At 37.3% G+C, this 18,477-nt stretch overlaps 1 protein-coding gene across 1 annotated transcript in view; it reads left to right on the top strand.

Moving 5' to 3' along the window:
- Positions 1-18,477, top strand: part of LOC134536341 (nephrin-like) — a 699,671-nt gene that overhangs the window by 214,352 nt on the left and 466,842 nt on the right. The window lies entirely within an intron of this gene.

The raw sequence follows: 18,477 nt of genomic DNA, 5'->3' as shown, positions 1-18,477 counted from the left end.
AACTAAATGGAGATTATGTGAAAATATGAAGTAGAGACATAACAAACTAAAACTGCCAACAAAAAATTTTATCACGCGTTTATATTTGACGTGATAACGTCTTATAAATCGGTGAACGCCGTCTGCACTCACGAAAAATTGTCACGTTCCGCCTGAGCGGAGCGTGCAAGAACCGGACAACCACCGTGCGAAAAAATCTTCTATAATATCAAACAGGTTAAGGCAGGCTTTTTAACTAATTGTTCGTGATTATATTTAAACAAATTATTTAAATTTATATTTGCAAAAACTGTAAATAATATTTGAAAACTAAAAAGTATGCAATTTTTCATCAATGTTTTCTTATGACCTTATCACGTAAAATTATCGTCCGTAAACCGACTTTACAGACAACCCCTTTTTTTAATGACCAATCGAAGATTACTTAACGAATATCCCTTGAACATGACAAAATTTTAAATTCAGATTCATTCTAAGCATACATCAGACGCGGGAGATGTTTGACTCGGGTCTCGCGATGAATTAAAATTTTGAGTGTCCTCTTTTCTCTTTTCATTATGCCCGACATCAGATAAGCGGATATATTATTTTACGTCCGTGTTTTCTTTGTCCCCGCGCATCAAAGGAAGATAGACCGAAGTTATAAAAGAAGTTTCTGTGCTGCCGCAGTAACACTCCCCTTCTCCCCCCGTCAACCCACGTGTTCCTACCCTTACCTCATCTTTCTAGTCATTACCTTCTCCAGTCTCTGCTATTGCATGCAAATTACCATCATCAAAGATAATGTAACAAGGCTCGGCATAAAATTGTTGCGAAAGGAAGATAAGGGAAGGAAAAGAGGGGGGGGGGGAGGTGGCTTCTTGTGTCTTGTGTCTAAGGGTGGAGAGCTCTCCAGAAGCTAATTTCGCTCACGTCAATACAGACAAGAATTTAAGTTTCACTTGGATATTAGCATCTTCAAAAAGGGATCTCCACCCTCATACTAATCAATTGAGGAGTTGGCGGTTTCTTTCCAGCAAGGGAGGGGGGAAAGGAGAGCCCTTTGCCCGGGGTAATATACAACTCCTGGGAGAAGACGCCAGGGAAGTTTCCAGACACGGTAAATTTAGGGCGGCAAGTTTCCGGTTGCACGGACAATTATTTTTCCACCTATCTGCATCACCGGATTTTGTCACGCAAGCGGCGCAAGAAAGAATAAAAATGCTTAGACGTACACACGAATGCTTTCGCGGCTCTTGAATCTCTAAAAATTCTCCAACGGTGACGGGAAAATTTCACTGTGGGTGACTCGCAAAATTGTTTGGCTGTAAACGCGAAACGTTTGCTTGACCTGGCTTTTTTCATGTCGCCATGAAATATTTGGCAATTTTAAATGTACATTAAAAATGTTTTTTTTTTTCATTAAATTTGAAGACATACTTATAAAAAAAATTTGAATTCTTTACGCATTGAAACAATTGCTAGTTAGTCTGCTTAGCAAAACAACGAATTTCCAATACATACAGGCCTGATACGTAACTTTAAAAATTAGCGGCGTGCTGTCGACCTTATTCACGGGGTAATAGAGGATTCCACTTAATAGTTTGAAAGCCTTGCATGGAGAGACAGAGTCGACTATCAAATTATTCCATATAACTGGAAAATGAAATCGCTTCGATAAAAGCGATAAAGATATGCTAAAAATTACTAAAACCCGGCTATGGACCTGATTTTCTATAATTGATTTTGTTGAAATTAATTTAATAAAATTGAACCGTTAATTATATAAATTTTTCCTTTGCCATCTGCCACAAATTGTCCCATTTCCGTTCCATTCACGAAATCACACCTATTAAATGCCGTATGCCGAGAGCTAAGGTGTTACACATCAAAAATTGACAGCATGAAAAAAGAACCTCTTAAAAATAATTATTATATACGTGTTTTTAAATCTTATACTTATTGATTGATATAATTAAAACATTTATTTATATTAATGATATAAATTGTGTTTATAAACATTTTAAAGTGCATCTATATAAGTGAGGTTATGTTCTCGTATGTATAACGATGTCAGGTTGCTTGTGAGCTTCCATTATTGCTGCAAGTAAGTGTCCGTTGAGGGTTTAATATTTTCCTGGCCGCTTTCGTGAGAGTGTTTCTGTGAGGTTATGATCCTGTTTGTATAATTTATTTGCATTATAAATTATCACATTATTATTGAAAAAAATAATTATAATTAATAAATTAGGATATCCATTCGGCATATTTGTATTTTTAATATTAATTATAATTTATATACATTTATGTTAATATTGAATACTGGTTATTTATTTAAAGTTTTGTTGACTCAATTTATAGTTTACTAACAGTATTTTTATTTTTTTATTTCTATTATTATTTGCAGGCAATATAAAATTTATTTTTTTATTACGCCATTTCTAACGCGCGTAAATAAATATATGCACCAATTTTTTCAAGAGTTTTATATTTTAGGATACGAGATTGGTTTAATAACTGTATCTGTAGTTAGTGTTGATTCAAATGTCTTTAAGCTATTTTATACGTAATTTATTAATACTACACTACATCTAAATTATTGCAATCGCTAAAATTGATGTATGTTAAGAGGTGATGGATGACTGGGCTCATGGTAATGACATACATGAGATTTTATGTGTATGTGTGTATTTATAAACATTATATTTTCATTAATTTATGTAAGCTACCTTTATCACAAAATTTTCTGTCAGACATGGCATCTAAAGTATAACTAGTTAAAAAAATATATATTTTATAGATATCTATTGCAATGTAACATGTAATTGAAAGGTAAAATGTACAATTCTGACTACAAACATGCCTAAATGAACTGGAAATCACATATTACTGTCTAAATCGTAAAAGTCGTTATGAATATTGTTTTTTACATTCAGATTTATGTAACATTTATTTTTCAATCAATTACACTTCAAAAGACAGATAAAAATACTAATTATTAGTTCGAATCAATAATATTATAAAACCACAAATACTGAAAAAAGAGCGTTTTTTAAATTATTTTAATTTTTTTAATACATTCTGATTTAGTAATGCCTGAGAAACTCTTCATCTAAAAATTGCAATTCTCACTCCAAATCTCCATCGCATTTAGCACTCAACTAAAGCCTTCACCGTCGAAGTCTTCTGAAATAATCTTTTATAAACCTATTTCAGAATGTGCACAGTACACATGCTCACCCTCGCCTGTTTGTTAGCTTGCATTTATTCTTTTAAAGCCGACTGTGGCTTTGTGCTCCTTAGCCACGTCATGATGGCATCTTTCTTCCCCCTTCCCCCTCCAAGATCAAAACAACCGTTACCATCATAAAAATTCGCCAGGACGCGATCCCTTTCCGCGGTGACCCTAGTCGAAAACACCAACCTCCTTTTTCCGCGCAAGTGCCGCTACCAATCCCAGCGCGCTTCAAGGGCCAGCACGCGAGTCAACCTAGGGTTTGGAAATTCGTGACCGGGACTCGCAGCCGCGCGGTGACGTCACACGGGCCGACCCCAGCTGACATCGCACACTCGCGCCGCCTCGCGGAGACATTAATAAAAATATAAAAAAAACAAGCGACGCGCGAAAACGGGCGGTAAAAACAGCTGAAGCCCCTCGCGTAGCAGATAATGAGAATGTATGACGCTTCCTCGTCACTCCCGGCTGCCTACCGTGCAATGTGGTGAAAGGGGGGTGGAGGGGGGAGAATATGGGGTTGTTTGTGGGGTCAGTTTTAAAACGGGCACGTACAAACTGCCTCCTTCCCTTTTCTGCTCTCTTCCGTCCTTCGACGCATTTCGCATTTCTGCTGGAGTACAGGGGGAGGGAGTCACCCTCCTGTAACCAGTTGTGAAAAGGGTGGGAGGGGGTAGGGTTTAAAACGTCCCGCCGCACTGAACATGAGCGGTCATAAAAGTTTATTCCTGGATTCCGCCATTTTTTAACACACACATGCACACACACACACACACACACACACACACACACTCTCTCTCTCTCTCTCTCTTCCCTTCCTCTCTTCTCACCCGCATCTCTCGTGGAGTTTTCGTGCGTTTCCTTCCCCTACAGCGATGTCAGGGACGTCATTTATACTCTTGTAAATTACCCCACTCCGAAGCTTTATCGCGTTGGGCGCCATTTCGCTACAAACAAGAATTGCAACGAAGCTTAAATCGTAGGGAGCGAGCTATAGGTTTTGGTTTTATCCCACCCTAGGTATTTCAATTGCACAGATGACGTTCACCGCTGAGTGAGGTTATAGTTTGTTACTGCACCCCTAAATGCTTTAAATCGTAATTTATAAGTTTATTTCCCTTTTTTATCTCTACTGATCCCTACGGCTCTGTAGCTCAATTCTCTGCGAGACAGCCAGAGTGGCTGTTGTTTTTCGCCTTTACGGTCGATGGCTTTGTTATACTAAGCATGGAAGTGGTATCTGCAAGTTAACCTTAAGTGATTAATTAAGGATTTTTATAATTTAACAACATTGTTTTGACGAGCCCTAACTAAAAAAAGGTTTTCAGTTAATTGCTAATGTTACTATAATTCTTGGTTTAACTTATTATAATTATTTTTTGTTAAATTATAAATTTGCTATCAATAATTGCAGTTACTTTTTATTATTTTTTATTATCATATATTATATATAATATTTATTTTATTTTATTGCATGTTCAAGGCAAGATATGAAAGTTGTATCAGCCATAGAATAATAGTTTTATCTGAATTATGCTAATAAAAAATTGGTAGCTGCCATTTTAAAAGCTGCATGTATTTACAACGAAATCGCATTATTAAAGGACCTAAAAAGAGCAGACACCATTTTTTAAATATTTATCGTCTACATACAACTATTAAACCTTGTCATTTGGTAGAACCAATAACAAAGAAGAAATGGCCAAAAATAAATTGCGCAAATTACCATTGTGCTCATCTTTGCAGAGCACTTAACATGAAACATTATGTATGTGCAGTTTTCTAAGAGTATTTGCAAAATAGTAGCTAAATCTCAGTGGTGAAAGCTGTAAATTTTCCAGTAAGGCTGCTGAAATTAATGGTATATATTTCTTGGTTGATCAAAAGCCTCATACATAAAATACAATCCACCCTTAAAATCAGTTTTATTGGTATCTCAAATATATGGCTTATATTACTCAAGTTTACAGCTCAATTACTAAAATATGTGGAACTTTTTTTTATTTCTAGGCTAATTATATCTTCCCCAATTTTTAATATGCACGTACGTGTCTGATATTTACATATGACGCGATCGTAATTTAATTCAAAGTTTCTTAAAATAAATAATTTTTAAAAAATTGTTTATTTTTAAAAATGCAATTTTGTGTGTAGCAAACCCAATGATTTGGTTTACTTACACGTTTAAAGCGACAATTTTTTTTCCTGTATTTTTAATGGTGAATTATATCAGCAAGAATTACCTTCTGGTAACCTTCCCAACGTTTGCTCAATAAGATGGTAATTTTCTAAGCGTCTTTCCCTTTAATGTTAATCAGTATCTACTGATTTATATATAGAAGAAAAAATTAGGTTACGATAGAGCTGCATGTGAGTAACTTACGGCCATAGTTTTTTTTCGTAATAAATAAGCTTAATTATTATAACACTAATTAACTGTAGGAATAACATTATATAAAAAAACTATGTTACAGTGGACTCGAAGACCTTTCAAACATGAGCCAGTCTTTATCACATAGTTTATTTTCCAGACAACGGTTACTCAAGAAAAGTTAAAAACAGTTTGTTTTTTTCATATAAAATGTTATTTGTTGTTTTTTTTTTACCTCGAGAGATTGTAAAGTAATGCCGACAGTTTTCTCTTGCAACTTTGGTTAAGACTTTTTTAGAATGTGCTGGATACGGAAGGAAGCACGCGTTCATGAATCAGGCGGAAGTGATTCCGACAGTAGAAGAGTTTAATACTTGTCGACCACCGACGAAGAAACGCGACCGGATAAAAATAAACAGTGGTGCACCGTTCGGGACAAAGAAACGACAGACAAATAAAGAAGAAGAAAAATAGTACCATTACGTATTCAATTCGCAAACAAAGTCGCATGCGAGGACTCTGCATCGAACCTTTTTTTTGCAGCGCAGCGGCAGGAAGGATGGGCAATATGGGGTATCGTTCGAAACCGAATGCGTTTTTACGACTGGGGAGTCGTTTGTCGTTTGGTTTCACAGCCGCCCAGCGGTGCTGCAGTTTCCCTTCAAGAATGGACGTTTCGTCGGCGTGCAGAATAACCATCTTAACAAAGTCCAAATTTCTATTACAGACGTGCTCTGATGTTCTCGGTGTCTTTTTGATCTTTCCGCTCCATCTCTGGCGTGAACGTTTCAGGAAATGGCAGAAAAGGAAACGAGTTTTTCGGTGCCACTGCAAAAAGAAACGTTTATCTCATATTTCAGTCTAAAATAATCTTCCAGAGCGAAACTACAACGGAAATTGTAAGATAATATTTCAATATTATAACATTTTAATAGGGTTATTAAAAAAGTTCACTGAGTTGCTGTGTAAAAGAATAACATCGACTATATTCTCTAATTTTGAACCAAGAAGTTACCTATATGTTTTATAGTTAAACACAAGTACTTAATAACAAGCTCTAAACGAAATTCATTTCCATGGTAAAATTTTACATAATAATTCAAATTTTAATTACTTTATAACTAATTTTAATTTTTTTGCCTTAACTAAGCTCAATAACATAGTCATTATTTACATACATATTTGTAACCTCTACGTATTTAGTAAATGTTATAAATACTTGGAAACTATAAAGGAAGTTCCTGTTCCACTTTTTTTGATGTATGATGTAAAAAAAATTTGTTTTATTTTGATTTTGATTTTGATTTTTGTCACGCACTGTAGGTAGCAATAATTAATTTTTATTTTTGCTTTAACAAAATATTATGCTAAAAGATTATTCAATATTCGGGGAAGGATGAATGACACAGCTGTGTCATTAAATAGCCAAGGAAAGCTACCGGGAATTGGAACCGGGACTTTTAACAACCAGGAATCCTGGTCTGCCGTGAACAAACCAGTTGTTCCTCTGGCAGTTTCAAACAACGGATTCGATAACTTGGTGAGGAAGCTCGATGAAAAAATGCATTCATTTCATGCACTGCAAATCGTGTTTGCAATTAATAAATATTGCAGGCTTTCGCAGCCATTTTTTGCACCGTTAAAACACTGGTTAAAAATTACCCAGTGATCTTCGTAAATGTACGGATACTGAGTTCACTTACTTTGAACATAAGTCCAAAAGTACATTTCTTGGTATAACTATAAACAAAACATTCAATAACTGGTTACGTCCACAGCAAGAACACTTTTCTTTTGTTCAGGTGTGTATTTACTTTGTTTATAACGAAGAACATAAATCTGAAGTTAATATTACGAAGATTTAGTTATTTTTAATTGTGAAGATTTCTTCGTCTATTTGAGTTGATTTATTCGTTAAAAATTACGTAAAATTTACTGTAATTTCAAGCAGCGTGGAATTGCTTGGCTTCTGGGTTGTAGGTGCGTCGACGGCGAAAATATAACCGACGTTTCGGTCGATGTTGCAGTCGCCATCATGATCAGGTAGGTAACTGCTACCCTGATGATGGCAACTGCAACGTCGACCGAAACGTCGGTGATATCTTCGCCTTTTGACGAGGCTACAACCCAAGAAGCCAAGCAAATCCATGTTTGTAATTATTTCAGGAACCAGTTTAAAAAAAATAAATGTTTTATTGTGAATCTACAAATAGATACCGGACAATACCTATATATAGATCAAATGTTTCGTATGAACAAGAATTCGTTGTAGTTCTCCAAATTATGATAAACAATTGGTTGTTCAGAAGAACCATTAGTTGATTTAAGCCTCTTTTCAAGTGTGCTCTTGTTTTCTCAGAATGCGCCGGCACATCCATCCTCGACAATGGTTCTGGCAATCACCGCTCCAATTGCCCTGGTAACTGCGGGTGGCGCTGCCCTCGCTAGAATGGGATACCGCTGAAATGAGAGGTTCCGCGGCTCTTGTATCCTCACGTAACACAAAAGAATATTAAATCAAGCGTTACTTTGACGAGTAAAACTAATCATACTTAAAAGCACCACACAGGTTTTACTACCGTAAAAAAGTAAATGGGATCACGAAAAAAATAAATAAATCAATGCCAGCAGTTGTTAACTCCTGAAATAAAAACTGTAAATTATTAAATAACGTGAGGATACGTTTGTTTCGGCACTTGAACAGTACCTACGTATAAATCCAGTAATAACACTTACCAAGATTAAAAAACACACTTTAACAGGAGATGGATGTACAGAATAAGGAATTAAACGGGTACAACGAACGATGTTTATTCATTAGTTTATGTATTCACAATCAAAAATAACATTCCTAAAACTTTCGATCTTTCTCAAGGTTTTTTTTTTTTTGTTGGTAAAGTTACAATTCACTAGTGAATTATTCTTCTATCTATACAGTATGTCACAGAACTCGGCGTCTAGCCGTGAACAGTTGAAAGGGCATTTAATTACGGTTTTGAAGCAAAAAATTAAAATCATAAATGTGTCATGATTTTTCTATTATACGAGTTATTTTTAAATTTTAAAATGTTTACTCTGCACCAAAATATGAGTTAATTTGTTTACAAACTTTTGTTACGCAATAATGAATAACGCTACTACGGAAAACAATTAAAAAAAAAATCAAATAAATTACATTTTTGAGTAAAACAAATTATTTGCTACGTGAAAGCGCTAAGATTGCTTGCTGCGTCGCGTCGTCCAGGTTTGTTGTCTGTCTGTCTTCATTTACTGTTCATTTTTAAACTGTCTCGTCGTTATTGGCCTACTTTGTTTGTCTGTGTTGTTAATTTTCCATGGAATTATTTTTCTGTCTGATATTAAAAGTTTGAATGTATTCGTCTGTGCTTTCCTCTTTCATGTTGTCCGTAAAACCTGTTATGTTTCATCGTTGGAACCATCTGATTGACATCAGCTTATTTAGCCTTGTTCTCTGTAAATTTATGTTTTTATTTTTATTTCCTATTTTGTGCTCTAGAAACAAACAGTGCAAAGCTGCAATGGCGTATGTAAAAAAAATTGAATTAAATCAAAATTTCTCCATTACATGAATCATTTAAATAAAGCAGATATTTTTACTAGCAAATAGTGGTCTAGTTTTTTTTAATTAGAAAAAATCGTGTCTATTTGAGCACGAGAATTTCTGATCAGAAGTTTTCTGATGAGAGTAAATGCTCGTACCATACAACGAAATATTCACAGGATGAAGAAAAAAAAAAGGTAAATACAAAAAAAAAAGGTACTACAAACAAAAATGTCATAAGTGCTTTAAAATCTTGTACTTTAGTGATTGTAAAACGCTTGAGTTAGAAACGTGAGTTAAGTAGTTGTGTTGACTTTGTGGACTGTGACTCGTGCTGGCGCAGAGAGGTTGGGACTTAGCGTCGGGCAGAGCAACCAGCCACAACTCAGCAGAGCCGCGGCGCGTGGGAAGCCAGCGGGACTTCCAAACTACACTTCGCCGCAGGGCAGGCGGGGCGGGGTCCACTTTTAATTACGCTGAGTGTCCCGGCACGGGTTGAGAGAAGAAATTGGGGGGGGGGGGTGGGGGGGGCGGGGTGGAGAGGGGGGGTGGGGTCTAATAAAACAAAACAACGCGAGCGGGAAAAGTTACAACCGTAGGAAATGCTTTCGTTTGTATGTAGAATTAATTCTGGGGGAGAATCAAGTATCGCAGGGGCCCAAATATGTTAAGTGTTGCTTCGTTTTGTTGTTGCTAGAGTTTTTTTTTTTAGTGCACAGAATTATTCCGTTTAGTGATTTCCCGACGGGTAACTAACAATGGCATGCGTGAACCATCTCTTCATTGTACTTCAATATGCCATAACGCTGAACTAAATAGCTGTAATGAACTACCCGAGTCAATCAGACTTCAAAATTCCCTTTCCGTTGTTTTTTAAAAGATAAACCTTATTCAGGAACTTGCTAGGCTCCGATGTCAGGTTTAGCGGCGGTATCAGCAATGTGTGAATATAGGATTTAATATGCGTGAATGTGTGGAATATGTATGATTTATTATAAGAGAACGTAGGCCTATTAGTATTTTTAAAAATTTAAATTGAAATATTTGTTTTACATTTTTTATTGAAATATTTTTGCTATGGGTAAAATATTTTAAAACCGTTAAAACTATAGATTTTGATAGATTTTTAAAGAATATTTTTAAAGTCTTATCTTTGATAGCTCATACGTTTGGTAGATCATGTTTAACTTATCTGCGAATGTTTTAATTTGCTAGGGATTTTATGGTTTGGTTTTTATTTTATTGTATTTTTAAATATTTTTCGTCCTTGGTTACATTTTTTCACTAAGCTTATCTTGCAAGTGCCTACTTAGTAATAATTATGAATGCGGTTAGTTGCAAGACAAAACGGAACCCATTAACTTCACCACATAAAATAAGAAAAAAAAATACATAAATATATATTTTTATTATTTATTTCAACTTTGTACAAGCCAGAATCTTAATGAGAATTTCTCTCCGGAAATGTGTAGTGTGAGAGAATGAGAAAGCTGACATCAAAGCAAACAAACTTATTGGTGGATAAAACAAAACAGTGCGTTAAAACGTCTACTGTCGAAACATTTAAATTAGACCCCCGCTGGGAATCAAACCCGAACTGCTTTTATGGGAGGCGAGTTAATTCGGCCGCTGGGCTCGCTGGTGATCGCCACTGCCAACCAGCCGGTTCATCTTGTTGTAGCTAATTTGGGCGTGTTTCACTGTGCAGGTCCATTTACTACGACAAACAAGTCACACATTTAGAAAAAAAAACCGACTGCCCTACCCGAGACTCGAACCCGCGACCCCTGAAGCCTGAAGCCTGCGCGCAGCACGCTACACCACTCAATCCCTGTTGGCCACGCCTTCCCTGTTAGTAAAATACATGTGTTTTCAATGGCGCGTCAATAAATTAAATAAGAAAACTTTCCAGATGATGATAATAACTAAGTGAGTTTTAAAGAGTTACACGTGTCGTTTTATGTAAACGCATACAAAAACGAATCAAATATTACACGATCAGAATCAAACTTAGTGTGTCCCCCTCGTGCGATTAATCGTGTTGGCAGAAATGGGAGATCACCTTACAGTGAATCAGTGGCGTAGCCAGGATTTGTGTATGGGGGGTGTTAATAAGCATGCGCCCCCCCCCCCCCGTATTAAAGCGGGAGGTTTGGGGGGTCCTCCCCCGGGAAAATTTGGATTTTAATGTGTAAAATAGTGCTATTTTAGCAGTTTTCGGTTCTTAAATTTAAATATTGTAATGGTAAAATTTTTATTAATTTTAATATGAAATTTTTTTGAGTGATGAATAAGAAAATTATTAAAGATTTGGAGCTAAAGGGGAGGGGGTTGAACCCCTAAACCCCCTCCCCCCTGGCTTCGCCCCTGCAGTGAATGCACTTGGTGGTGAAACAATGTGGTTTTATTGTTATATACCTATGTCTCCCGTCAGCGTGGCGAGATAAAATATACACCAGTTTTCTTATTCTTATTATTAACATTTAAACACAATAGGTTTCATCATAATCGGTCCAGTAAATTTTTCTCAATACTCGAACAAACAGACGAACATTCAATAATAATACAGAAATTAAAAAAAAAATTCAGTAATAAGCTATTTTATAATTCAAACTATTTTTAACTAACTAATAAAAAATTACGTACATAATGATACCAACTATATGGATAAACTGCGTGGTTTTTGCTATAAAAAATGAGTTCTACCTGTATTAATATATATGATATTCTTGAATTATCAATTATGAATTATCTAGTATTAATAATTTTAAAAAATCTTAATTTTGGTCACTAAATGCTTTTATTTTTTGCCAACTTTTAAAAAATACTTATGTGTGCACTTACTCGTTAGCACAAGCTGCTCCCTTTAAGATAAATATTTACAATACAAGTACAATGAATTAAGTTTCCAAAGGGGAATGAGGATACAATAACACAGTCTCAGTATCGTTATTGCCAACGTCCCTGAAAAACCAACCCTGCTCCAATGTCAAGCGAGCTTGTAAGCAAACAGCTGTGCGGGCCGCGGCTTGGAGCACCGCGAGAAAACCGCCCACACCCTTCCGCCTTTGCCTCTACTCCCGCACTGCGGAGGATGAGATCTCGGTTCGCCCGCGAAAAACTGAAATGTGGGGCGAGGGAAAGGGTTGTGTGAGGGTGCTAGGCGCGAAGGGCGACACGGGTGGTGGGTTTGGAACGAGAAAGACCCACAACCTCCCCCGCGGCGCATATACACGCGCATAAAACGTCGCCATCTTGCGCGAGATAAGCATTTTTGTGAATTTCTCCGCGCCTCCCGCAACCACCATCCATTAACAAAAAAAAAATACATAAAAACCTCTCTCTCTCTCTCTCTCTCTCTTTCGTCTCGCGGCCGGAAGAGGTACCGGCATAAATTCCGGTTAAATTTAGTGTAAAGTAGATTTAACTGCGTCGTCGGGGGCTGGGTCGCGGAAGCACAAGGATGAGGGGGGGGGGGGGGGGGGTTGTGGTAGCGAACGCGTCACAGCAGGGTGGCCAGGGGGGAGGCGACAAGATTTACATATTTAAGACGCGTTTCGGAACGAGACACCGCGCCGAGAGGTTCGTTGCGGCCAGTGCCGGAGTAGATGTTGGGTGGGGGGGGGGGGGAGGGTTGGTGTCCTTGCAAGAAGATGAAATTGCTCGTGCTCCGCTGCCCATCGCCGTGTCGCATAAAGCTTCGCGCCAAAAAAGCGCACGTGCTTAGCGAAGGGGTGTATATGGGTAAAGGGAATTATCTGACGACTGTGATGCGCTGATCTTCCCAGGGGGTGGGGTAGTTTTGAGAATTAATCACGGTAAAAATCACGTTTAAGGGGGAAAAAAAACAATTCAGCGATAAACAAAATAAAAAAAGATTGTTTGCGCGGAGTCCACGTACGGCAGAAGTGAAACCTCTTGCTTATTAAGTATACAGATAAATTATTGGTTTTTTTTTATTGAACAAGAGATAATAATTTAGTATAGTAAGGATTCGGGTAATAGCACAACTGGAAAATAAAATGCCTTTCTCCGCGCTATGTACTCTCGCATCCGTTCACTGGCAAATTTTGGCTCATTATTTCCACGTTGCCTTTGATAATATTTCTTATCTCTGATTCTCCCTTTTTTAAATATTTTTAGGCATGATGTTGAATCACCAGTTCCACCCGAATAAAATGAAAGAACAAAAAAGACACTCCAATCGAACATAAATGACATTTATAAAGTCTATTTCAAAATCTGTAAGTACCTTTTCAATTTCAAATCACAGTTTCACCTTTGAATATATATACTGTAGCTCATGGTCATACAACGAGAGGGGGCAGGGGTGTTTGAAGAGTTCGACACTTGTCCGCTAGGGACCACCACAAGTCGATGCCCTAGAGATGGTGGCAATTGCGGCGGTGAATTAATCAACTACCTCAAAACCGTATTAGAAATTTTAACCTGGGCTGGCGACTTCTATACAGTATATATATTCAAAGGTTTCACAAACCAAAAATATGTTACATCCTCATCCGCAGCTAGAATTTTCTGCTGGAGCAGCTACGTCGACTACTTAATCATTTGACAAAAAGACCGAAATTTTAAACTTTGTAATGGAAAGGCTCCGATTAAAGTGAAAGAGACTCGAAAAAAAAAATTAAACATCAGCTTTGGACCTGATTTTCGACAAGGAATTTACAACTAGACAACAGTGCAACGTGAAAACAAAAGTATAGCATTTTTTTTACATCACTTGCTCAGATTTTGTGCATAGCTCCTAAACTTTATAAGTTTCACCAAGGTGGTGGATAGGTTATTGGGTGGCCCATTTCGTGAGGTGGCCGGATTGGTGCTCGAATACTCTTGTGGAAGGCATTCATTAACCACGTAATAGGTACGGCCAAGTATGATATAGAAACTTCCGGATTTGCGCCGCCGCAAAAAAGAGCGTTGTCTCATGCACATAAACTCCCGCCCGCTGCGGTGATTAATTCCGGTTTATCGCTCCTTCCGGACTTGGCCGGGTTTTATCCGTCGGAGACCCCTCACACGATTAGTAGGTGAAATACCTCTCTCATCCCCCCCTCCTCCTAATTTTGAAAGCTTCCCCTTTCCGAACAGGAGTCGAAACTATGCGACGTGGGGGAAAATTGAACGCGGTAGCGTCGCAAAAAGCTTTACGTATGACGCCATAAATCCCGTAAGGAGATTGCGCGCGCAACCATGAAACCATTAGCGGAAGAAAAGCGCCGTTAGCCGTGGAAGCTGACCACGCAGAACTGGACTGCCTGGTGGAGCGACAGTCGCCCGCCCGTGTGTGTGAGGGTAGTAGGGAGAGGGGTGGTGTTTGGGCGACTACCCCGGGTGGATCGATAATCGCGGACCGAGGATCGGGTAGCCTGTACAGTTCACAGGGACGAAAGCCGCAAACCACAACCCGAACAGCTCCGAAGCTTACCGAAGTGAAATTTTAGGTTATACATTAGGTTCGTCCAGTGTAATAAATTACAGTTCTTTATTGATGTATGTTTAACATCTTGGCTCTCAAATATACGGCATTTACGTAGGGTTAATTTCCTGAAGAGAACGTAAGTCGCATGGAATGGAAATGCGTAACCACGGTGTGCTGTCATCTGTGGCGGATGGCGTTAACCAAAGTTCACAAAGCCAAAGGGAAACTGTTTAACGAATTTCAACTAGATGAGCAGCATTTTAATACGATTCCTTGTCGAAAATAAGGTCCAAATCCGGGGTTTAGTATTTTTCAAGTCTCTTTAACTTTTATCAGAGCCGTTTGATTGTATAGTTTTAAATTTCGGCCTGAAAATCAAATGATTTAACGGTCGACGTAGCTGCTTAGTTTAAAAAACTTATTTTTTCCCACCCCTCAATTTTTTTTTGCCCTTCTATGTTTTTCGCACCTCAAATACCCGCACCCCTCTAAATCTGGCGCTCTGGGAAAATCCCATGTTGGCCCGTTTGCTAATCATCTTGCTACCTACAATGAGAAGAAATGCACTTAACAAATTAGCCGATTTTTAAACGCTTTTAAGGAATATGCTCTGCTCTTCCTTAATCCTGCCAAACACAGATTTTACCTCAGATTAAAAAGAACTGAATTTGAGCAACTGGACTAGCAACTTTTCGCAAATAACACCATGAAGATTATTGTGTGTATTTTATTTCACTTCGGCGTTCGTTCGAGATATCTAGTGACGGCATGTTTTCAGGTAATGGAGGCACGTCTCATTTGTCATGAATTGAAACACTGCACCTTAACTTCAGGCGTTGAGGGACCGCTTGGCGGGGGAAATCTCAGAGGAAGACTCGGAGCAGCAATCCCAGAAAGGATGAAGTAACAAGTGAATTACCAGACTTGGGAAGATGTCGAAAGTTCGGAAGTGAGGGAAAGGGAACCTTAGCAACTAATTCTAAAGTGGACGACTTGAAAGGGAAGGCGAGCGACAAAATAAAAGGTCCGAGGTCATGGTTGCTGTCAGGGCCAATGAAGGCATCGCTCTTGTGCAAGTTCCCGAGAAGTACGAATAAAGTACGAAGAACTAAAAAAAAAAAAAACAGAGTTTACATTCCAATCAAGTTTAAAATTAGTTCAACTAGTATCACGAAAATAAAAAAAAAATAAATAGTGTTTGTGTGTACCTATGTACGCGCGCTTGAAGTTTATAATTACTTGACGTGATAAAAAATATATATATAATTTTAATCTTCCATGTAAATAATTAATAGAAACAAAATAAGAAAAGGACTGGTGTGACATTATAAATAAGGTTGGTGAAGTTTTGATCAAATTAATTTAAAAAAATAATAATTTAGTAAAATAGTAGATACAATTTAAATAATTTATAAAAATCACCAAATTTGCTGAATGTTCATTCTAATTTATTAATTTAATTATTTAATAAATCATACTGTAATAAATTATAAATGCTAATAAATTATATATACGGCGATACGGGAACATAACATCACACTTTCATTTAACGGCCAGGAGACTACTAAACCTTCCACAGACGCCATCTGTGAGCGACAAAATGGAAGCTTACAAGAAACCTTACATCGTTATACTTACCGGAACATTTATATAAATACACTTTAAAAGTTAATAAATACAATTTTTATCACTAATATTCATAAATAAATGTTTTTAATTATATTGACCAGTATCCAGTATCAATTACTAAAGAATAGGTTATAATTTAAAATCACATATGTGTATTTTCTATTTGATGTAGGCCTTTATCATCCTGTAAATTTTTTTTGCTTGGTGCGTGCGCATCGTCAAAATTAATACCCATATTTTTTTCCCATAACGCGCCTAAAGAAGTATAACTTCAATAATAAAAAAAATAGGTTTCATTGATTGGCCACATATTTGAAATTTTCGGTAAGCAGGCTAACTCACAATTTGAACACATGAAAACAATTTCTTATACAGTATTATGCACAAGATAATTTTGTGGGAGGTAAGTCAGTTCAGTTGCATCTATAATTCAACTAATTAAGCCGGTAATATTTTAAAGTACAGTTAAAATATACGTTAGTTGATTGCCCACACACAAATATTAATTTCTCTAGTAAATAACAGTTAAATGAATTTCCACTGATTTCATACGAATCCCTCAACAAAATGTTTTATTTGAAGTAAGATTTCACTGACGTAACAACTGAAACCTAGTCTACACAGCTTTGTATACATATTAAACTCAGAAGCTGTGCTCTAGTGATCATTAAATTTTTATAAATCAGAATTGTGTGTGGGGAACTAATCTCTATTGTGTTTAGTAACTAAGAAACAAAGAAAAATACTGTTACGTGAACACGCGTGCGTCAAAAGTGAAATTTCTCGGTTAAATAACTCACTTGAAATAAGAAAAAAAAATTGATTGTCTGTAAAGTCGGTTTACGGACGATAGTTTAACGTGACACGTCTTAACAAAACGTTGATGAAATGATTGCATACTTTTATGAATAAAATTGAATCATTTTTTTGAATTATCACTATTTTGTATGGATACAAATAAGGAGTGAAATGAAATCTACAATTTAATTGATAATTTTACTTTTATTTGCACTCATTAATTCAAATATGTTTATTACTTTAACGAAGAGATTATTTTAACTATAACTTTTATACCTGTTTGCTATTTAACTGCTTCCAATCTGTGTTATTCTGTTAAGGATAGGACGATGAATAGGAAAAGTAGGAAAAGAATGGGAGTTTTTCAAGTTTAATGTGCCTCGAAAAAGTCAAATCGATGGTTGTTCCAATCGAGTGGAAGAGAGATAGATGCGGCGCAAGCGTAAAATGAGCGTAACGGGACTCTTTTTCGTGCGTGCAGCCGGCGTTCATCGATTTATTAGACGTTGTCACGTCAAAAAATTTGTTTGAAAGACGAAACTGAACAGTAATGTAAACAACAACATACTTAACATCATCACGTCTACGAATGTGCTGCTGCGAGAAGAGCCTGAGTGTGTCTGCTTACAGCCTTACAGCGGGCTGCGTTCACGAGGAGCGACGGTCAGCATGACTAGTGTGTCGCGTGTGTCAGCGGCGTAACGGAAAACGCAGCACTATGGCGTTACTTCACTAACACTTACCCGGGAGTGTGAGAGCAGGGATTGTTATTCTTCATGGGTTTACGCAGGGAGAGAGTAATTGGGGGGGGGGGGGGGGGATATATATAGGCTATAACATATATCCATTCTCCCTTAGCAACTGATTCTAAAGTGGACGACTTGAAAGGGAAGGCGATCGACCAAACAAACTGTCCGATCTGTCATGGCTGCTGTCAGGACCAATGAAGGCATCGCCCTGCGCTGTGAAGCATTATAAAAAAATAACAATATTTTTACCAAAAAAATGAAATAATTTGAATGCTAAGAGCAGGATAAATATGGTTCTACACTTCCCCTTTAAACCCAATTAAATTCTGCGTACACTCCTGAAATTCTCCCCTCCCCGTTTTCACCATCGTGTGACCCATTATTTGGCGTTGCACTTTCAGTTACGCCCTGATGAGTTATCACCTCGACTTAACGTACCAGCTGTAAACAAGTTCCGAGTTTCGCTTTTTTTTTTTGTAATTGGAACAAACCATTTTTCTGGGTGGACGTACTTCTGGGATGAACGAAAATTTGTATCTCGGAGCTCTACTGAAAGTTTAACGTGAGTGTACTTACACACGGGCCCGATTCAATTGCCCGCGTTCGACGAGAGAATTGCTGTTGTCAGCTCTGGGCGAAAAAAAAAAATTTGATAATTGGTGGGAAGAGGAGAAGGATCGGGGTAGAATTTTTCGGTTGAATTGCACCGCGTCA

The sequence above is a fragment of the Bacillus rossius genome, chromosome 10, assembly GCF_032445375.1.
Source record: "Bacillus rossius redtenbacheri isolate Brsri chromosome 10, Brsri_v3, whole genome shotgun sequence".
In the NCBI taxonomy this organism is placed as follows: Eukaryota; Metazoa; Arthropoda; class Insecta; order Phasmatodea; family Bacillidae; genus Bacillus; species Bacillus rossius.
This window is presented reverse-complemented; position numbering and strand designations above follow the sequence as displayed.